Source organism: Mustela nigripes, chromosome 1 (genome assembly GCF_022355385.1).
Source record: "Mustela nigripes isolate SB6536 chromosome 1, MUSNIG.SB6536, whole genome shotgun sequence".
In the NCBI taxonomy this organism is placed as follows: Eukaryota; Metazoa; Chordata; class Mammalia; order Carnivora; family Mustelidae; genus Mustela; species Mustela nigripes.
This window is the reverse complement of record NC_081557.1, coordinates 48,877,656-48,900,528: the sequence shown is the minus strand read 5'-3', so window position 1 is coordinate 48,900,528 and position 22,873 is coordinate 48,877,656. Positions and strand designations below refer to the sequence as shown.

The following is a 22,873-nucleotide window of genomic DNA, read 5'->3' as shown; positions in this document are numbered from 1 at the left end:
GCTTCAGACCATCAAATCTCCCATGAATGTAAGATTCCTGACAGCAGATACCTTGTTTTGTTCCTTGTTTTATACCTACCACTCAAAATTGGTGTTGAATAAATAAAGAGATTACTGTGGTCTTTTGTCATGGAGGACCTTTCTCCATTGGAGAATTAACATCTTAGATAGCCCTTATATGGTGAGTAGGATGTCAGTAAGCTATGGTGGCTGAAGATGGGATTTCACAGGGATGGACTTGTATGAGCACTTATGAAAGTGATGTATAGCGGAAACCACTGGTTCCATTGGTCCTGGGGAGAGGCACGAAAATATTTACTAAGGCTACTAGCAATAGAGTTGTTGTTGGTCATATTTTTAAGATTTTTATTTATTTGAGAGAGAGCAAAAGAAAGAGCACAAGTGGCAGGGAGGAGCAGAGGGAGAGGGACAAGCAAACTGAGGACCTGAGATCATGACCTGAGCTAAAATCAAGAGTCAGATCTTGACCAACCAAGCCACCCAGGTGCCCCTCGCAGTAGAGTTTTTAATGAAGCTTTAAAATATTTAACTTTGAAGAAAGAATTCTCAAATGCCATTAAAGTAGCTCTTTTTCTTTTAAATAGGTTAGAATGTGGATATTTGAGTATTTATTATCTTAGCTTTTTTATGCAGTTTTCTGTGAAGTATATTTTTCCATTGAATTTAATTATTTTCATTTTTTGCATGTAAGTCCCATTTTCCTATATTAGAAATATCGAATTGTTTTTACTCATTGGAATTGTGAACTGTTAGGCATCCAGTAATTTTCCTAGATTCTGTGATATATTTATTGTTGTTATTAAAAATTCGAAGTAGTGGACATTGATGGCATTAGCTTTGGGGTTAAGAAAAGAAGTGATACATGAACATACAGAATCTTTAACTTTCTTAGCCATTTCTGGCCTTAGCAAGTTTTCTTTGTTTATAAATCACTTACCAAGACCTCTCCCTCTCTCTTTTTCCAACCATTTTGAAAAGGCAAATAGTATTCATTTTACTGGTATCTGGTGGCCTTTGATTAGATTCTCAGACTGATATAATGATGTCATAAAATATAATAGAGATTCTGTTCTATCACTGAGGTGCTTAGCTGTGGCTTAAATTATTCCCTGGCCAGAGACAGGTGTTTTTCTGAGAGTAGTGCCCTATTCCCATGGTGAAGGTCAGGTCTCACTTGTGTGTATTTGGTGATTATCTGGTATGACCAATGTGTAGGTTTTAAATTTTGTTCAGTAAAGAATTTAAACCTAAGAATTGTATTTCTTTATCACAAATAACATGTTATGGAGTTTACCAAGCTCCATTTTCAAAATGGCTTTACAATTTCTGACTTACATGAATGTTAGGTCATTCTAATTGTTTTCTTATTAATCAACACAACCATATTTCCTTGATTCTAAGATTTAGAGTTTTGTAATTTTTTAAAGATTTTACTTATTTAGAGAGTGTGGTAGGGGGAGTGGAGAGCAGGGCAGAGGAAGAGGGAAAATCTAAAGCAGACCCCACACCCGGTGCGGCGCCCAACCTGGGACTCAGTTCCACAACCATGAGATCATGGCCTGAGATGAAACCAAGAGTTGGATGCTCAACCAACTGAGTCACCTGGCTGCCCCTAAGATTCAGCTTTTTAAAAAAACTTGTAATGTTTTTTATCAGCAGTGCGACTAACATTTTGCAATGTCTTAAAGAAAAAGAGTTTTTCCCAAATTTCCAGCTTGTACAAGGCACAAAGATGGCAAAAAAGGTTTTTGGTTAAAAAATTTACCTTCAGGGCGCCTGGGTGGCTCAGTGGGTTAAGTCGCTGCCTTCGGCTCAGGTCATGATCTCGGGGTCCTGGGATCGAGTCCCACATCGGGCTCTCTGCTCAGCAGGGAGCCTGCTTCCTCCTCTCTCTCTGCCTGCCTCTCTGCCTACTTGTGATCTCTCTCTGTCAAATAAATAAATAAAATCTTTAAAAAAAATTAAAAAAAAAATTTACCTTCAAGGGGTACCTGGGTAGTTCAGTCAGTTAAGCATCCAACTCTTAATTTTGACACAAGATATGATCTCAGGGTCATGAGATTGAGCCCTGCGGTGGGGTCTTCATTCTGGACATGGAACCTGCTTGGGATTTTCTCCCTCTCTCTCTGCCCCCACAAACTGGAAAAACAAACAAACAAACAAACAAAAAAAAAAAATTCTACCCTTAAAAAATTAAGGAGAAGATTGGTCTTTATACATTTCTATCTTTCTCTCTGTTTCTGTCAAACTCTTAAAATTAAGTGGCAGTTCAATTAGTAAACCTAAATGCCACTCATCTTTTCTGCACAGTTCATTAATCTTATTTTTATTCTAAATGTAAATACCTCTAAGCCAAATTAAATAAAATTATTCTAGTATCCCAGAAGGAATAGGTCTGTAGATGAAAATAATAAGTGTTGGGATGTACCTTATTCTCTATTCATAAAGTTTTTAAAGGAAATAAGTAGATTATTACCATTGAATTTAATATTCTGCACTGGAGAGTTCAAGTATTCACTTAGCCTTAACAAGTGATTATGAGGCTAAGTGATAATACCAGGTGTGCTCTTTCAAAGCAAATCTGTTTAAAAGGTAATAGTGTATATATATATGCATATATGTGTGTGTGTGTATAATAAAAACCATGTTTTTCATGTAAGATGAATCCTTACATGAGACTTTAATGTTATTACCCAATAATTTTTGAAAAGATGACTAGTGGTCTTGTTCTTTGTTTTGTTATATGTCAATTTGTGGCACATCTTTTAACATTACTATTATAAAACCGTTAAAGCACCAAGGAGAGGGGCGTCTGGCTGGCTCAGTGGGTTAAGTCACTGCCTTCGGCTCGGGTCATGGTCTGAGTCCTGGGATCAAGCCCCGCGTTGGGCTCTCTGCTCAAGAGGGAACCTGCTTCCCCTTCTCTGTCTGCCTGCCTCTCTGCCCCGCCCCCCCGTCAAATAAATAAATAAATCTTAAAAAAAAAAAAAAAAAAAAAAAAAAAAAAGAAGCACCAAGGAGAAGTGCTGGTCAGAGAATGAAGCTCAGGTACACAGAAGCACAGCCAGATCACTGGAATGGACATGATTGGTCAGAAGCATCTTGACTTCCGTAAGCGGGCCTTATGCTCATGGAGTAGTTCATGGCCTTTAATACTGCCAAGAATGTTTGTGGGGCTTTCTAGAATTCCATCTCAGCACTGTCATTTTGGAAATGCAAATAAAACTTTATTTAGGAAACTAAGATTTCTCTTTCATTAATATAGTTAGAGATAAAATATTATTTGGCAAGAAGAGCTTCCATTCAAGGGTCCCCACTGAGACACGTGTGCCACAGTTATCCTAATCCAACTTGTTATTTGGTCCCTGGTTATCCTCAAGTATTATCTTTCAGTGAATGACCCATCAAGACATAGCTACAAATAAGATAGCACATTGAACAGATGACTCTCTGGAAAGGAGTAACTCAATAAAAGTTTCAGGTCCACCTAAAGATATTTTCTAGGAAGCAGAATATAACAGTTTCAAATAAAATGACAGAGATCTATTAACAGACTATTGGGTCACATATTAAGAAGTCTTTTTATTTGTTCAAAAAGTAATTTTTAGAGCATCTGCACTCTACCCTTATTACTCTGAGGATAAAATGGAAAACCTCAGGATAATTTAAAGGGTGTATATTCTCTGCTAACTTTATCTTTTAAAATTCAGATATAATTTACATAACATAAAGTTCACCATTTTATTTATTTTTTTTACTTCTAAAAAATTTTTATTTAAATTCTAGTTAACATACAGTATAATCTTACTTTAGTATACAATATAGTGATTCAGTACTTCCATAGAACCACCCAGTGCTCATCACAACAAGTGCACTCCATAATTTCTCTCACCACTTTTATTCAACATAGTACTGGATGTCCATAGTACTAGTCCTAGCCACAGCAAGCAGACAAGAAAAAGAAATAAAAGGCATCCGAGGGGCGCCTGGGTGGCTCAGATGGTTAAGCGTCTGCCTTGAGCTCAGGTCATGATCTTAGGGTCCTGGGGCCCCATGTCGGCCTCCCTGCTCAGCAGAGAGTCTGCTTCTCCCTCTTCCTCTGCTTGCTCTCTCTCTCTCTCTCTCGGATGAATAAATAAAATCTTAAAGAGAAAAAGGCATCTAAATTGGTAAGGAGGAAGTAAAACTTCCACTATTTGCAGATGACATGGTGTTATATGTAGAAAACTAAAGTCTCCACCAGAAAACTACTAGAACTGATAAATGTTGCGAGATACAAAATCAGTGTACAGAAATCTGTTACATTTCCTTTTTTTTTTTAACACAGCACATCACTAGTTTTTGATGTAGTGTTCCATGATTCATTGTTTGTGTATTTACAGTATACATTTCAGTGTTTTTTCTTTAGTGTATTTATAAGGTTTTACAACTACCACCATGATCTAATTTTAGAAAATTTTCATAACCCCGAAAAGAAACCCTGTACCCCATTAGCAGTCATTCCTTGTTTTCCCACCACCTCCTGATAACCATTAATCTGCTCTCTATCTATGGTTTTTCTTCTTCTAGACATTTCATAAATGGAATCACGGAGTATGTATGGTGTGTGGCTTCTTTCAGTTAGCCTGTTTTCGAGGTTCATCCATGTAATAGCATGTATCAAACCCTTCATTCCTTTTTATGCCTAAGTAATACTCCATCGTATGGATATGCCACATTTTGTTTATCCATTCATCAGTTATGGACATTTGAGTTATTTCTACTTTTTGCTTCATTTTGTATCTCTCCCCCATCACTCTGCACTTCAGTGAGTGACTGTCTTTCAGTTCTTCTCTAATACCAAGCTCTCCTCCAGGGGTTTTGTACTTGTTCATGCTTTGGTCTACAGCCACCCCTTTCCTCATTCTCTCCATTTACTTGCTTAACTTTCAAACATCCTGGTTCAAATTTGTTTCTTCAGGGATGCCTTCCCCAAACTATACCAGAGTCCCTTGTTTTATGTTCTCATAGCATTAGCCTTCTTTCCTTCATAATATTCCTCTTAATTTATAACTATATACTTGAGTGTACTGTCTCTCTGCCTCCCTCTCCCAACTCTAGTATACTTTAAATTTCATGAAAGCAAGGTTGAACCTGTTTTTTACTTGTAATTGTATCCATGGAGCATAGCATGGTACCCAGCATATATAGTTGTTGAATGTATTAATGCATGAATATATTTACAGTGCTAAGTACTAGGGATACAAAAATGAAAAACAGTCTCTGTTCACATGGAACTTGCAATGCAGATTTAAGAAGACAAGTAAACAATTATTTTGCAATAAGAAGTGCTATAATGGCAGTGTCTACACATGTTGTGAGACCAGGAGGAAACAGGAGGAAAGTAAGGAAAAGCTTCATGGAAGTAGCTTTTGAACTAGCACTTACTCTGCCTCACTTGGTAGAATGGTAGGTCTTGAAAGGAGAAACTTGAGTGGCTTACTACTGTGTTTTACTTCATAGAAGAGTACTCAGTAATATTTATAGAATTGAATCAAATTCAGTTTTCCTGGCAGACAGGCAAATTGAGAACACTTCAAATATAGAGATAATAATTTTGGACTACAGAGATAAGTAGTTAAGTATCTTTATAGTGTGCAGTGGGAGTGTAGCAAGAGATAGGGCTGGGTTATAGGAAGAGCATATGACTAGATATAGTTCATATTATCGTGGTTATGGATTTCTGTTTTATTCAGAGGATTGAAATTTGTTGAGCTTATTGTTTCTTATTAGGCTTAGATAGCTCCATACTTAACCAGTAGAAGTTCCTTTGAACTGACACCTGTCCTTCACATATGTCCCCCCTCATTCACTGAGCATTTCCTTTCTGGTGAAAGATTCCAGTTTATCATTTACTTTCCTTACCCTGATTCTGGAATTAGCTGTTTCCTCCATCTCCCCTATTTCATTTTAGTGCAAAATTACTGAAGTGGAAGAAAGGATGCTCTGGGTACTTGGTGTACTTATTGCTTCTAACCCCTCTCAGTGAACAGAACTAGGATATATATGCTTATACACACACATGAACAGCTGTATTTATTTCTCTATCAATATGTGTGTGTGTATTATGTTTGTGTAAACAGTCTTTCTAGCCTCCCTCTCTTCTATATTTTATGTAAATGCATTCTTTGACAATGAGAAACTTCGCTCCCCTTATCCTCACTTTATTTACTTATGCTCAGTCTTCTTGTGTATTACTCATCTCCTGACCATTCTGGTCACCTGCTTACTCAGCCTTTGATTTTCCCCTCCCAAACTTCTACTATTGGGAAGCTACCCAATCTCAAGAGTCTCAACTATATTCTTACAGGTGCCCATGCCAGAAGCATCAGTGTCGTTCTTTTTAAGATTTATTTATTTATTTGAGAGAGAGGGAGAGAATGAGAGGCAGAGCATTAGAGGGGAGAAGTCAGAAGGAGAAACAGACTCCCCACCGAGCAGGGAGCCCAATGTGGGACTCGATCCCGGAACTCCAGGATCATGACCTGAGCCAAAGGCAGTTGCTTAACCAACTGAGCCACCCAGGTGCCCCTTTCAGTGTCATCCTTCTTACCTCTCTCCAAACCCCAAATCCATCCAAGTAGTAAATTCTTTCAGCTCGACCTTCAAATAGAACCAGTTCACCTCACCTCTACTGCAGCTATTCTAAATCAAGCTACCAGTATTATTTCTTGCATGTATTTTAGGATTCTTGTCATTGGCTCTCTGCTTCTTTCCACCTTTCCCTCTGATGTCTATTCTTTAGCAATAGCCAATATGATCTTTCTAAAACCTAAATCAGATTATGTCATCATTGCCCAAAACCTACTGGTAGTTTCTCTTCTCATTCAGTTTAAAAGCCAGAATTCTTACCAAGGTTTGATGCCCTCTATCCCTCTTTCCCTCACTGTAATTCAGCTGTACTGGCCTTTTTAGATTCCACAAGGATCATACTCGTACTTCAGGGCCTTTGCCCTTTCTGTTTCCTCAGAAAGCTCTTCCCTTAGACATCCACACATACTACTCCCTCACTTCATTCAGTTCTCTGTTTAAATGTGACTTTATCAGTAAAGCTTTCCCTGCCTACCCAATGTAAGATAGCATCCTTTTCTTCATTCTCTGTGACTTTATTTATGCTTATATGTTTATTGTATTTGTTATGACCAGACATAATATTTAAGAGCAGAGATTTGGGTCTAATTTTTCTTTCTTTCTTTCTTTCTTTGGTCTAATTTTTCTTTTTTTTTATTTATTCTTTTTTTTAAATATTTTATTTATTTATTTGACAGTGAGAGATCACAAGTAGGCAGAGAGGCGGGCAGAGCAGAAAGCCCGACGTGGGGCTTGATCCCAGGACCCTGAGATCATGACCCGAACCGAAGGCAGCGGCTCAACCCACTGAGCCACCCAGGCGCCCCGTGGTCTAATTTTTCTTGAACACAGTGTCCCTGCCACCTAGAATAATGTCTGACAGATAGACTCATGATAAATATTTGTGCCCTCATGTTTAATACATTCATTTGGGTAAAATCAGTTTTGTTGATATATTAATAATATCTGTTTTTATAGCTATAAATTAGATGTTTAACCTGTTTTATGAAGAGAATTGGTGTCAAATGAGAAATGACCTGACTTTAAGAGAGACAGTTCACTTCCAGAATGTATGTTAAAAGGTTCAGAAAGCAGAATTAAGAGATTAGAGATATTTTGAAAAAGAACTTGTTAATGGAATTGATAAAAGCTATCTATGCTCATCAACAGCTGTACATTTCTAAGATCCAGATTTTACCTTGCTGCCTTAGTTTGGCAGACCCTCTCAAGGCCATTTCTCAAAGACTGTCCTTATTCCCTAATTGTAAGCTTACTTTCTGCACCGAGAGTGTTAGGCATCTCATGTTTTCTGGCATCTCTTACTTTTCTTAATATATAGTACATATTTCATTTTCTATCAGAGTATAGTAACTTGGTAAGTTTCTTCTTCTATTCTTTCCACTTCTAGTACAAAATATTTGAAAGCTGAAACATATCTGAAGTAGTGGAGTTGTTCTAGTTGCTTCAGCAGTGCCTGGGGCTCTAGAGAGTATGAACTGTTCACCTTAAGAAAAAGCAGGTAATTCCATCAAGAAAGCCTTCCTTTAGGGCTAGGTTTCATTGCCTTATATTTCTTAACCTGTGAGATTTTGTTTCTTCATCTATGGAATTATCTCTAACAGTATCCTTGCAAGAGTTGTAAATACAGGGGCGCCTGGGTGGCTCAGTGGGTTAAGGCCTCTGCCTTCAGCTTGAGTCATGATCTCAGGGTCCTGGGATCAAGCCCTGCATTGGGCTCTCTGCTCAGCAGGGAGCCTGCTTCCCCCTCTCTCTCTGCCTGCCTCTCTGCCTTCTTGTGATCTCTATCAAATGAATAAATAAAATCTTAAAAAAATAAAAAAGAGTTGTAAATACATGTAAGTGGTTGGCACATAGTAGAGGTTCTTTGAGTACTCATTTCTCTTCTCACCTTCCCTGACCTTCCACTAATCAATAAAACTTAATGTTTTATCTATATTAATAAGTTCTTATGGATCTTAACTAAATTTTCCTATCAAAATAGTTAAAGTTAGTGAATATAAGTAAACAGAAAGCATATGGGATTGTTTTCACTCCAAAATTGCTGAAGGCTAATATTAGATTTAGTATCTCCCCTTTATCTTTCTGGCATAGAAATAGAGAAGAGAGAGTTAACTTCACCTGAGTGACCAAGCAAAACCAATCTAGATGAAAGTACAAAGGGAGTTTCCAAGCATTTAACTCATGGGTACTCTTCCTTTGTAAGTTTATCTTAATTTGGTAAGACATGTGCAGACATATCATGGAGATGTAGGGATATTTTTGTTTTTTTCCAAAAATAAAAATGCTTTAAAGTATGCCTTTTGGTAGTGCCAGCAACATGTGAATTCAGAAAATTGTCTTTTAAGTAAAAGAATGAGTATGTCCTTTTATACTACTCTTGTCAACAAGAATGTACCCTCAGCTTTATGGGATAAGAACTTTATCTGGTATACTGAACTCCAACCTCATTTCCTAGCAAGCACCATTGATTTTAGTTAGATATTAAGGATGTGTAAACAGACTCTGAAAAAGTGGACTTAAAATTGGTGGGAAAAATCATAGATTATAAAGGTAATGATCTTGAAGTTCTCTAGAAAAAGAAAACTTCTGACCCTACATCATACCAGGCCAAAGTATAGATTCATGAAAGAGAAATGTAATAGACAAAAACATGGGTGAATATTTATTTGACCTAAGTGTGAGGAGGAGATTTTAAGTATTCTAGCAAAGGTAGACACTTCATGGGAATATGGTGGTAGATTTGACAATTCCAGGTTTTTTAAATGTGTAATACAATATGTAGTAGGTGCTTTACTAAAGTCAAAGTGCTAAGATTAGGAAACACTGCCCTAGAACTCTATGATCTACAACCTACATCTACTTTCCATGTCATGCAGGCAATGGTATCACCTGATGTTTTGCAACAGTATAACCAGTATTACCAGCTTCTCAATTTGCAGCATTTGCTTTCTTACTGCTTGCTGCTCTGCTGCTTAGCGGATGCCATCTATATTAATTTTTTGTTACATCAGTATCCTCCTACAAGGTATTTAGTCTGTATTAATTAGGACAAAGGCTAAACAACTAAAATAGACTCAAAATGTAAAAGCTCAAATAAGATAGATGTTAATTATTTCTCATGCAGTAGTTCAGGGTAAATAGGTAGGTTCTACCTCATAAAATTATTTAAGGACCTGAGCAACAAGGTGACTCAGCCAATTTCTCTCATCACCAGCTTGGCCACACCTGGGTTATTGACTCATTTGAATTCTATGGAGCGGATGGAGGAAAGAGAGCACGAGAAGTCATACCATTCTCTTAAAATCTAGCCCTGGGGCACCTGGGTGCTTCAGCTGATTAAGTGTCTGCCTTCCTCTCAGGTCATGGTCCCAGGGTTCTGGAATGGAGTTCTTACTCAGTGGGGAGCCCACTTCTCCCTTTCCCTCTGATGCTCACCCTGCTTAAGCTCTTGCTTGCGCTCTCTCTCTCTCTCTTGCTGTAATAAATAAATAAAATCATTAAAAAATCTAGCCCTAAAAGTGGCATATATTGCTTCTGCTCATACTGTATTAGAAAGAGCTTAGCCACATGGCCAGTCCTAACAGTAGAGGAAACTAGAAAGTGCAGTCCCACCATGTCCCCAGGAAGGAAAGGAGAACAGATTTTGGTGGACAGCAGTTTCTACCACAACCCCTGTCTGTGCTGCCTCTAAATAGCTGATAAGGCCGATGACAATGTGGGAGTTAAACTCAGTAAGAAATAACTCAATAAGAAAAATAGACACATCCTTAAAGAAACAAGGAGAAGGTACAAATTCAGTTTAAAAAAGAAAAATAGAGGTGCGTGGGTGGCTCAGTGGGTTAAAGCCTCTGCCTTCAGCTCAGGTCATAATTCCAGGGTCCTGAGATTGAGCCCTGCATCGGGCTCTCTGCTCAGCAGGGAGACTGCTTTCTCCTCTCTCTCTCTCTCTGCCTGCCTCTCTGCCTACTTGTGATTTCTGTCTGTCAAATAAATAAATAAAATCTTTAAAAAAAAGAAAAAAGAAAAATATATCCTTGTATATATGTCAATTAGTATTTGACAGGGGAGCCAAAAATACTCAGTGAGGAAAGGGTAGTCTCTTCAATAAACAGTGTTGGGAAAATTGGGTAACCATTTGTAAAAGAGTGAAATTAGACTCCTGTCTTGTACCACTCACAAAAATTATATCAAAATGCGGGCGCCTGGGTGGCTCAGTGGGTTAAGCCGCTGCCTTTGGCTCAGGTCATGATCTCAGGATCCTGGGATCGAGTCCCGCATGGGGCTCTCTGCTCAGCAGGGAGCCTGCTTCCTCCTCTCTCTCTCTCTGCCTGCCTCTCCAACTACTTGTGATTTCTCTCTGTCAAATAAATAAATAAAATCTTTAAAAAAAATTATATCAAAATGGATTAAAGTCTTAAGGCATGAAACCAGAAAACCCTGTAAGAAGACACAGGAGAAAAGCTCCTTCACATTGGTCTTGGGACTGATTTTTTTTATTATTACTATATTATGTTACTCACCATACAATATATCATTAGTTTTGATGTCGTGATTTTTTGGATATGATAACAAAATCACAACCAACAAAAAAGCAAAGTAAGTGGGACTATATCAAACTGAACTTCTACACAGCAAAAGAAACACTCAGAATGAGAGACAACTAATGGGATGGTAGAAAACATTTCCAAATCATATATCTGATAAGGGATTAGTAGCCAAAATGTGTAAAGAACTCTTATAATTCAATAGCAAGAATACAAACAACCCAATTTAAAAATGGCCAGATCAACTAAATAGACTTTTTTCCAAAGAAGAGTTACAAATGGCCAACAGATACATGAGAAGGTGCTAGACATGATTAATTGGGAAATGCAAATCAAAATCACTATGAGATATCACTCCACACCCAAAAGTATGGCTACGATCAAAAAAGACAAGAGATAAGTGTTCATCTTGCCATTTGCGACAACGTGGATGGAATGAGAGCATATCATGCTTAGCGAAATAAGTCAAGCAGAGAAAGACAACTATCATATGATCTCCCTGATATGAGGAAGTGGAGATGCAACAACATGGGGGTTTAAAGAGGTAGGAGAAGAATAAATGAAACAAGATGGGATTGGGAGGGAGACAAACCATAAGTGACTCTTAATCTCACAAAACAAACTGAGGGTTGCTGGGGGGAGGGGGTGGGTGGGAGAAGGGGGTGGGATTATGGACATTGGGGAGGGTATGTGCTTTGGTGAGTGCTGTGAAGTGTGTAAATCTGGCGATTCACAGACCTGTACCCCTGGGGATAAAAATATATGTTTATAAAAAATAAAAAATTTTAAAAAAATAAAAATAAAAATAAAAAAAGATACAAACTTCCAGTTTTAAGTTCTGAGGATCTAACATACAATTTGGTGATTATAGCTCATAATACTGTATTACATACTTGAAAGTTGCTAAGAGAATAGATCCTAAATGTTCTCACCACAAAAAAGAACGGTGGGGTGCCTGGGTGGCTCAGTCTTTAAGCATCTGCCTTCAGCTTAGGTCATGATTCCAGAGTCCTGGAATTGAGCCTCACATCAGGCTCCCTGCTCCTTTGGGAAGCCTGCTTCTCCCTCTCCAACTCCCCTTGCTTGTGTTCCCTCTCTCACTGTCTGTCTCTCTGTCAAATAAATAAATATTTTTTAAAAATGGTAATTATGTGATGGGATGGAAGTGTTAGCTAATGTTAGAGTGGTGATTATTTTACAGCATATAAATGTGTCAAACCAGCAAATTGTACATCTTAAACTTACACAGTGTTATATATGTGGCAGTTATATTTCAAAGGGACTGGAAAAAAAGAGAAATATGAAAGACTAGTGACAGTACATCTACAGTCATTTGAGTTTTGACAAGGGTTATCAAGACCATTCCATGAAGAAAAGAACAGTCTTTTCAACAAATGGTGCTGGGACAACTGAATATCCACATACAAAAGAGTATAAAAATGAATCAAAGCCCTAAATGTAAGAGCTAAAACTACAAAACTCTTAGAATTTTCCTTCTTTAGCCTTAGCCCTCATATCCTAGGAATTTATTGTACGTATATAAATAGATATCTATGAAAATATTTGTCTACATGTATGGTGAGTACAAAAGATTTTAAAAAGTTAAAAGCAACTGAAATGTTTAAAAATAAAACATTCAATAATTTGAAGTAATTTAAATATTTTATAATAAACTGTCAATAATTTATGGTATATCCAAATGATTCACATATTCATTTTTAAATTATGTTGTAGAAAATTATTTAATGGGGGCGCCTGGGTGGCTCAGTGAGTTAGGCCGCTGCCTTCGGCTCAGGTCATGATCTCAGGGTCCTGGGATCGAGTCTCTGCTGAGCAGAGAGCCTGCTTCCTCCTCTCTCTCTCTGCCTGCCTCTCTGCCTACTTGTGATCTCTCTCTCTGTCAAATAAATAAATAAAATCTTTAAAAAAAAGAAAAGAAAAGAAAATTATTTAATGTCATGGAAAATGTTAACACTGTATTAACATTAAAGTAGATCATAAATAATATATTTAATATAGTCCTAAATTTGTTTTTAAGTCTATTTTATAAATAAAATTTAAATATTTTATAAATAGATGTTCACATATTTAGATAATCATCAAAGTACTTAGAAATGATTATCTCTAGTGAGATTACCTGTGATTTTTTTTCTTTTTTTAAACTTTTTATTTTTTATAAACATAAAATATATTTTTATCCTCAGGGGTACAGGTCTGTGAATCGCCAGATTTACACACTTCACTCACCATAGCACATACCCTCCCCAATGTCCATAACCCCACCTGCCTTCTCCCAACCCCCCTCCCCCCAGCAACCCTCAGTTTGTTTTGTGAGATTAAGAGTCACTTATGGTTTGTCTCCCTCCCAATCCCATCTTGTTTCATTGATTCTTCTCCTACCCCCTTAACCCCCGATGTTGCATCTCCACTTCCTCATATCAGGGAGATCATATGATAGTTGTCTTTCTCTGCTTGACTTATTTCGCTAAGCATGATATGCTCTAGTTCCATCCACGTCGTCACAAATGGCAAGATTTCATTTCTTTTGACGGCTGCATAGTATTCCATTGTGTATATTAGCCAAACTATGGAAAGAACCTAGATGTCCATCAACAGATGAATGGATAAAGAAGATATGGTATATATACCTGTGATTTTTATACAAAAATTTCTTCTATATATTCCTCCAACACCATAAAACTATTCCCTCTGTTTCAACTGAGGGAACTGTTTCAACACTCTGAGTACACAGCATACATTCAAAATCCATGTTCGTTTCTGGTGCTGTCTCTTGAATAACCTGACATTTTTGTCACATATGAACAATCCACTGCGCAGGAGTGATTCGGCTATTGACTTAGACTCACTGTAGCTACTTCTGCTTGCTTGGTTTGAACTTAACTGTATATTACTAATATTTTTAAATTTTATTATGTTTGGTATTATAGATGTTGTATTTCTATATTACATATTATAATGTAATTTATATTATTTATATGTTTTTAACGGTATAAAGCTAAGCATATTTATAATAGTATTCTACAGCACTTAACTTTTTTTCATTGATGTGCATGCCAGAGTATCTTCAGATTTTGTAAATGGGTGTTATCAGTGTATATTTTAAATGATGGGAGTAAAGCTGACCAGAAAACAGCTGCCCAGAATTACAAGTCAAAACCAATTATTATTGTAAATGAAAAAGGAGAATTAATTAACATATTCTGTGGTTCATCTATAAACTTCATCAATAATCCTCTTCAGTTTCCTTCCTTTTCATTAAAATTATTAATAACTAACAAAGGTGTGTGAATTTCACCTCAACTGCCTTCGCATAATCAAAAGTAGGAAACTTAATGATTAGTGAAATTAAGGAAAACCAAGAAGCAGAAAAAAATTTTAAAGGCCTCTAAATTAGCCATAAACTAAATTTATTTCCTGATGAATTGCAAGTCCCTACCCAAGATTTGAGCCTTCCTGGGCATTTATGTTGCTCCCATACCCTAATATACCATTACTGTTCTGTGCTGCCTTGTACTAATTCAACAGTCTCTCTCTAATGCTGGCCTTCTCAAACCTTTTCATCGGGCATTCAGTAGTAAACAAATTCCTTATTTCTTCAACATTAAAAAATTCAAATATGTAGAAAAATACAAAAATATTATAAATACCCACATATCAATTACTTAAAATTAGCAAATAGTTATATTATAACATTTTATTAGATTCACATAGATTTTTTAAAGAAATCAAGATACAGATAAAGTTTAAATCTTATACCTCTCAGCTGTTCCTTTCCTTTTCTCATTGCCTTCCACACTAAAGACAACTACTGTTCTGAAGATAGTATCTTTCCTTTCTTACCAGAGGTTTACAACACTTCTTTTAAAATCTACATGAATATTCATAAACAATATATAATACTGTGGTGTGCTTTTAAATTATGTACAGTGGCATTGTCTTTGCCTTTTCTGCAACTTAATACTTTTAACAAACATATTTGTGAACTTGATCATGTTCTACAACTGATTCATACATTTTAACTTCTCTGTTGTATGCCATTTTATAAACTGCAATTGCTTTATTTATTTTGCTTTTGAGAGACATTTCCGTTGTTTCTAATATTTTATTATTTTGAAAAATGCTCCTGTGATATTTTCATACACAGATACACCTATACCTGGAACTGAAATTACTGAGTCATTGAGTATGTACATCTTCTAGCTTTGCGAAGGACCTACCAAGTATACTCTGTCTAGCAGTATATAAGTGTCCCCATTTTCCCACATCCACGTCAGTACGTAATATTAGCAGGCATTTTAGTTTTTGCCAGTTGATAAGTATTAAATGGTATTTTCTATTTGCATTTCCCTAATCACTAGTGAAGTTGAGTCCTTTTCATCATTTCTGTTTCTTTTGTTGTGAATTGCCTATTCATATCCTTTACCCATTTTTCTATTGAGTTTTTCTTATTGATTTATAGGAATTATTTTCTGGATACTAATTCTTTGTTATATGCTACAAATATGCTTTTTTATTTATATTGCCTTTAATTGACAGAAGTTTTGAATTTTTATGTACTCAAAAATTATCATTTTTGGGCGCCTGGGTGGCTCAGTGGGTTAAGCTGCTGCCTTCGGCTCAGGTCATGATCCCAGGGTCCTGGGATCGAGTCCCACATCCGGCTCTCTGCTCAGCAGGGAGCCTGCTTCCCTCTCTCTCTCTCTGCCTGCCTCTCTGTCTACTTGTGATCTCTGTCTGTCAAATAAACAAATAAAATCTTTAAAAAAAAAAGTTAAATTATCATTCTTTTATTATTTGCATTTTTTGTTCCCCCACCTAGATATTAATCTTCGTTTTCCTTTAAACATTCTAAAATTTTGTTTTATAAATTTAAGTTTTTAATCTTTTTGTAATTTACTTGTATATACTATAGTTTAAGGTAAAGATTCCATTTTTTTTATTTTAGATAAGCACTTTTCCAAGTACCATTTATTGAACAGTCTCATTTAGACTGAGCTCCATTATAAGCCAGTTCCCATATACATGCAGATCTGTTTCTGGGTTTTGTAATGTTTCATTGGTCTCTTGTATATCCCTGTCTAAAATCACCTAGTCCCTTCTTTAAAATTGTATTGGTTCATAGGGATCCTTCACTCTTCAGACTCAGCCTGTTATCATATGTATATCTTGGTTGGTATAAAATTGAATTTATAGATTACTTGGATATATTTTAATATCAAGTCTTCTCGTGTATATGAACATAATTTTCATCTCAATGTATTTAGTTTTTTTCTTACATCCTCCAGTTAATGTTTATAATAATGTTTATTTTTTCTAAAGATGCAGAATACTTTTTCCTATTTTATAGGATTTTTTTTTCCCTTTTGAGTTATTTTTTCTTTACATTCTTTACACATTCTCAATGCATACGAATACTACTGATGTTGTATACTGACCTTTTTTTAAAAAAATACAGCTTTATTGGGGCGCCTGGGTAGCTCAGTTGGTTAAGCGTCTGACTCTTGATTTTGGCTCAGGTCATGATTTCACAGTTGTGAGACTGAGTCCCATGTAGAGCTTCGTGCTCAGCATGGGGTCTGTTTGAGATTCTCTCTCCCTCTGCCGCTCTTCCCACTTGTGCATGCACTCTCTCTCTCTCAAAAAAAATAAATAAATAAAATACAGCTTTATTAAGATACTTTTTATACCATAAAATTCACCCATTATAAATACACAATTCATTTTCAGAAAATATATAGTTATGTAACCATCACCACAATTTAGTTTTAGAAAATGTTCCTCATCCCTGAAAGTTCCCATATACTTGTTTACAGCTAATGCCTGCTCCCACTCTCAGCCCCAGACAACCACCAGTCTGCTTTCTGTCTCTATAGATTTGCCTTTTCTGAAAATTTTATGTAAATGGAATCATAATACATGATATTTTGAGTCTGACTCCTTTCACTTAGCATGATATTTGTGAAATTCATCCACATTATATTATGTATCAGTAGTTCATTCCTTTTTACTTCTGAGTAATACTACATTGTGGTGATACCACATTTTTGTGGGGTTTTTAAAATTTAAAATCAAGTTACTTAACATAAAGTGTAGTATTGGTTTCTGGGAGTAGAATTTAGTGATTCATCACTTACTTATAACACCCAAGGGCTCTTCCCAATAAGTGCCCTCCTTAATATCTACAACCCATTGAGTGTATCCCCCAACCAACCTCCCTCCAACAACCCTGTTTGTTTCTTATAGGTAAGAGTCTCTTATGGTTTGCCCCCCTATTTTTATCTTGTTTTTCCATCCCTTCCCCTGTGTTCATCTGTTTTCTTTCTTAAATTCCACATATGAATGAAATCATGTATTTGTCCTTCTCTGACTATTTCACTTAGCATAATACACTCTAGTTCCATTCATGTCATTGCAAGTGGTAAGCTTTCATTCTTTTTGATGGCTGAATAATATTCCATTGTGTTTGTGTGTACACACCACATCTTTGTTTATTCACCAGTCAGTGGACATTTGGGCCCTTTCCATAATTTGACTGTTGAGAGTGCTGCTATAAACAGTGGGGTGCATAAGCCCCTTCGAATCACTATTTTTGTATCCTTTGGGCAAATACCTACTAATGCAATTGCTGTGTTATAGGGTAGCTTCATTTTTAACTTTTTGAGGAACATTCATACTGTTCTCCAGGGTGACTGCACCAGTTTGCATATCCACCAATTGTGCAAAAGGGTTCCCCTTTCTCCACATCCTATCACATTTTCATCAGTTCACCAGTTGATAGACATTTGAATTTTTTCTGGGTTTTGGGTAGTATGAATAATTTTGTTGTGAATGTTCATGTATAAGTCTTTGCATGGACAAATGTTTTTATTTCTTGTGCATAAATACCAAGAAGTGGAATTGCTGGGTCATTATAGTAATTTTACATTTAACTTTTTGAGAAACTGACAAACTATTTTCAAATTGGCTGTTTTCATTTTATATTCTTATCAACGACATATGAGGGTTTCGGTTTTACCATAAGCTTACCAACACTTGCTATTTGTCCTTTTAATAATGGCCATTTATGCAGTGGTATCTCATTGTAGTTTTAATTTACATTCTCCTAATGACTAATGATGTTGAAGTTCCCTACATGTACTTACTGGTCATTCATATATCTTTTTTGGCAAAGTCTCTTTAGATCTTTTGACTATTTGTTAAGTTAGGTTGAGTTAATAATAGTTGTTATTGAACTGTAAGAGTTTATATATTCTGGACAAAGTTCTTTACGGGATACATGATTTGAAATATTCTCTCCTAGTCTGTAGCTTTTCATTTTTATAATGGTGTTTTTTAAAGTGAAGAAGTTTTATGGGGCAACTCAGTGATGTAGTCGGTTAAGTGTTCAACTTGCTTTCAGCTCAGGTCCTGATCTCTGGGTTGTGAGATTGACCCCTGAGTTGGGCTGCACTCAGCATGGAGTCGGCTTGAGACTCCGTCTCTCTCTCCCCCACCCCTCCCCTCCTCTCTCTCTCTCTATTTTTATATATAAAAATAAATCTTAAAAAATTATAAAATTAAAAAATTTTAAATTTTGATGTAATATGATCTTTTTTTTATATATTTGGGGGATTATGCTTTTTGTGTCATAGCTAAGAAGACTTACCTTTCATTACATCATAAAATTTTTCTTCTGTGTTTTCTTCTAGAAGTTTTATAGTTTAGTCCTGTTCCTTCCTACTGAATTTCCTTGTCTCCATTGTCAAAAATCAACATAAATATAAGAGTTTGTTTTTTTTTTTTAAGATTTCATTTATTTGACAGAGAGAAAGACAGTGAAAGAGGGATCACAAGCAGGGAGAGGGTGAGGGAGGGCACAGGCTTCCCACTGAGCAGGGAGCCCAATGTGGGCCTCAATCTCAGGACCCCAGGATCATGACGTGAGCCAAAGGCAGAAGCTTAACAACTAAGCCACCCAGGCACCCCAAGAGTTTATTTTTAAACTCTCAATTATATTCCATTGACTAGTATGCCTATCTTTACCTCATGATTCTACCACTTTGATTGCTATAGTTTTGCAGTGACTTTTGAAATTAGATGTTGTACGTCCTTCAGTTTTATTTTTCAAAATTGTTTTGGCTATTTTGGGTCTCTTGCATTTCCAAGTAAAGTTTAGAACTATCATGTAAACCTCTGTTTAAAAAAAAAATGGCCAAGTGAGCTTTTTTTTGGAATTGTATTGAATCCCCAGGTCAATTTGGAGAGAATTAACCATCTTCACACTATCTTCCATTCCATGAACGTGGACTGTCTCTCAATTCATTTAGGTCTTCTTTAATTTCTCTTGGCATCATTTGTAGTTTTCAGTGCATAAATCTTGGCAATTCTTTTACTAAATTTATTTCTTTGTAAATTTTTTTATTCTATTTTTATTCTATTTCTTGATCTTCATTCTTGTTGCTTTGCGTAATATATAAAAATACAACTTTTTTATGTTGATCATGTATTCTGCAGTTTATTAATAGGCTCTTTTATGTGTATATATGTGTGGATTCCCTAAAATTTTCTTACATATATGAGATCAATCATCTGTGAATAAAGATAGTTTTAGTTCTTACATTGCAATCTAAATGTCTTTAATTTCTTTTTCTTGCCTTATTATAGGGTTTTATCTTTATTATTTCTATTTGTCTATTGAGATTCCTTACTTGTTGAGTTGTTATATTTTCCTTTTAAATCTTTGAACATAATCTTCTTTACACATATTAATAAAATGTACCTTAAGTCTGTGTTTGCTAAATCTAACATATTGGCCCACTCAGGCAATTTTTATTGACTGCTTTTCTCTCTGAGTTTAGGTAACATATTCATGTTTCTTTGCATATCTCGTAATTTTTGTTGAAAACTGGACATTTGAGATAACGTATTGTAGAAGATCTGGATTCTCCCCTTCTCCCCAAGGGCTGTTTTTGTTTCCGTTTTTGCTGAGGTAGATGGTTTCTTGTTTCATTGCTTGCCCAGACCAGTTCTGTAGAATCTGTTTTACAATATGCAGGCACAGTATTTCTGTTCAGTTCCTTATTTTATTCTTATTTTTATTTTTAAGCTTAAATTCCTGTCTGTCTTCATAACTTGGCAATCAGTCTGTGATTGGTTAGAAGTTGTGCCAATATTCAGACTAGTAAGGCTTTTTTTACCCTTTGCTGGTTGGGGAGAATATTCAGAGTTCAGGCAATCTTACCTTTTATTTTTCCTTGTGCCTTCTGAGGTCTTATCTTACGTGTCCATAGAGGCTCCCTGTCATTTAGAGGGGTATGTGGAGAGTTTATAGCTCTTTTTTTTTCTTTTTCATTTTATTTTATTTTACTTCTTTTCAGTGTTCCAGAATTCATTGTTTATGCACCACACCAGCACTCCATGTAATACGTGTCCTCCATAATACCCACCACCAGTCTCACCCAACCCTGCCCACCCTTCTCCCCTCCAAAGACCTCACTTTGTTTTGTAGAGTCCCCAGTCTCTCATGTTTGTCTCCCTCTCCAGTTTCCCCCAGCTCACTTCTCCTCTCCAGCTCCCCATATACTCCATGTTATTCCTTATGCTCCACAAGTAAGTGAAACCATATGATACTTGACTCTCTCTGCTTGACTTCTTTCACTCAGCATAATCTCTTCCAGTTCCATCCATGCTGATAAAAAGTTGGGTATTCATCCTTTCTGATGGAGGCATAATACTCCACTGTATATATCAACCATATCTTCTTTATCCATTCGTCCATTGAAGGCTGTCTAGGTTCTTTCCATAGTTTGGCGACTGTGACCATTGCTGCCTTGAATGTTGGGGTACAGATGGCCCTTTTTTTTAATTACATCTGTATCTTGGGGTATTTACCAGTAGTGCAATTGCAGGGTCATAGGGAAGCTCTATTTATAGTTTCTTAAGGAATCTCCACACTGTTTTCCAAAGTGGCTGCAACAACTTGCATTCCTACCAGCAATGTAGGAGGGTTCCCCTTTCTCCACATCCTCTCCAACACATATTGTTTACTGTCTTGTTGATTTTGGCCATTCTAACTGGTGTCAGGTGGTATCTCAATGTGGTTTTGATTTGAATCTCCCTGATGGCCGTTGATGATGAACATTTTTTCATGTGTCTGTTAGCCATTTGCATGTTGTCTTTGGAGAAGTGTCTGTTCTTGTCTTCTGTCCATTTTTTGACGTGATTATCTGTTTTGTGTGTGTTGAGTTGAAGAGTTCTTTATAGATCTTGGATATCAGCCCTTTGTCTGTAGTGTCATTTGCGAATATCTTCTCCCATTCCGTGGGTTGCCTCTTTGTTTTGTTGACTGTTTCCTTTGCTGTGCAGAAACTTTTGATTTTGATGAAGTCCCAAAAGTTCATTTTTGCTTTTGTTTCCTTTGCCTTTGGAGACATGGCTTGGAAGAAGTTGCTGTGGCCAATGCCACAGATGGCCAATGCCAAGATTCCTGCCTCGTGTTGAGGTCTTTTATCCATTTCAAGTTTATCTTTGTATATGGTGTAAGAGAATGGTCGAGTTTCATTCTTCTACACATAGCTGTTCAATTTTTCCAGCACCATTTATTGAAGAGACTGTCTTTTTTCCTGCCTCGTTGAAGATTATTTGACCATAGAGTTGAGGGTCCATATATGAGCTCTCCACTCTGTTCCACTGGTCTGTGCATCTATTTTTGTGCCAGTCCCATGCTGTCTTGGTGATCACAGCTTTGTAGTAATGCTTGACATCAGGCAATGTGATGGCCCCAGTTTTGTTTTTCTTTTTCAACATTTCCTTAGGAATTCTGGGTCTCTTCTGGTTCCATACAAAATAGGATCTTTCTGTTGAATTTCTGGCTACTGTGCTAGTCAGATCGTTATCCTAGCTGGGACAACAGCCTCAAGCTAGCAGACCTGGGGGCTTTCCTGTCTGAGATCCTACCAGGATCACTACTTCTGGTAGTAATACCTCGGGACAGGAGTTTTTTGCCTTCCGTTCTAGATCAAGTTACCCTCTCTGGCACTGAACCACTGGTTTTCACTGCCAGCCTATCTTAGTAGAACTGGTAACTGAATTGAATGAAGAGAAAGAAAGAATAGCTTCAGGCAAGAATGCCACAGATTGATTCTTACCCAAAGGTTAGCAGTTTTTTTAACTCATTGTTTGCTTTTGATTGATTTCTAGAGCCTATAATGGATGATTTTGACAATTAGTTTTATAGTGTTTTGGGAGATTTGTCAGCCTGTTCACTCAGCTGTACTAGAAATCCTATTCCAGTAGATTGATTTTAAAATCCAGCCTTTTTTGACTTGATCTGGTTCTAATAGTTTTATAGATTATTTTCAATTTTTCTGTGTTATATAGTCATCAGATGATAATAATAACTTATTAGTTTTTATAGATCATTTCTTTTTTCCTACATACTATATTTATTCAGTCTCTAATATAAAGATGCCTGATTTAATGGAGAAGGTGGAAATTCTTGAAAGTATATTTGGTTTAGGGGATTACCCTATATCAGGATTAGAAAGTTATATTTTACTACTAATTTCTGAAAAAATTTTATAATCAGTAATTGAAGTTAAATTTTATTGTTGCTGCTGGTTTTTAGGTTTTGGGTTTTTTTACATTTTGAGGACGAGCATATGATTTTTTTTTTTTTT

The 22,873-nt window shown here is 36.3% G+C and overlaps 1 protein-coding gene across 2 annotated transcripts in view; it reads left to right on the top strand.

The window, feature by feature from the left end:
* FCHSD2 (FCH and double SH3 domains 2) overlaps positions 1 to 22,873 on the top strand; it is a 287,876-nt gene that overhangs the window by 181,564 nt on the left and 83,439 nt on the right. The gene's annotated exons all lie outside the window — the stretch shown is intronic.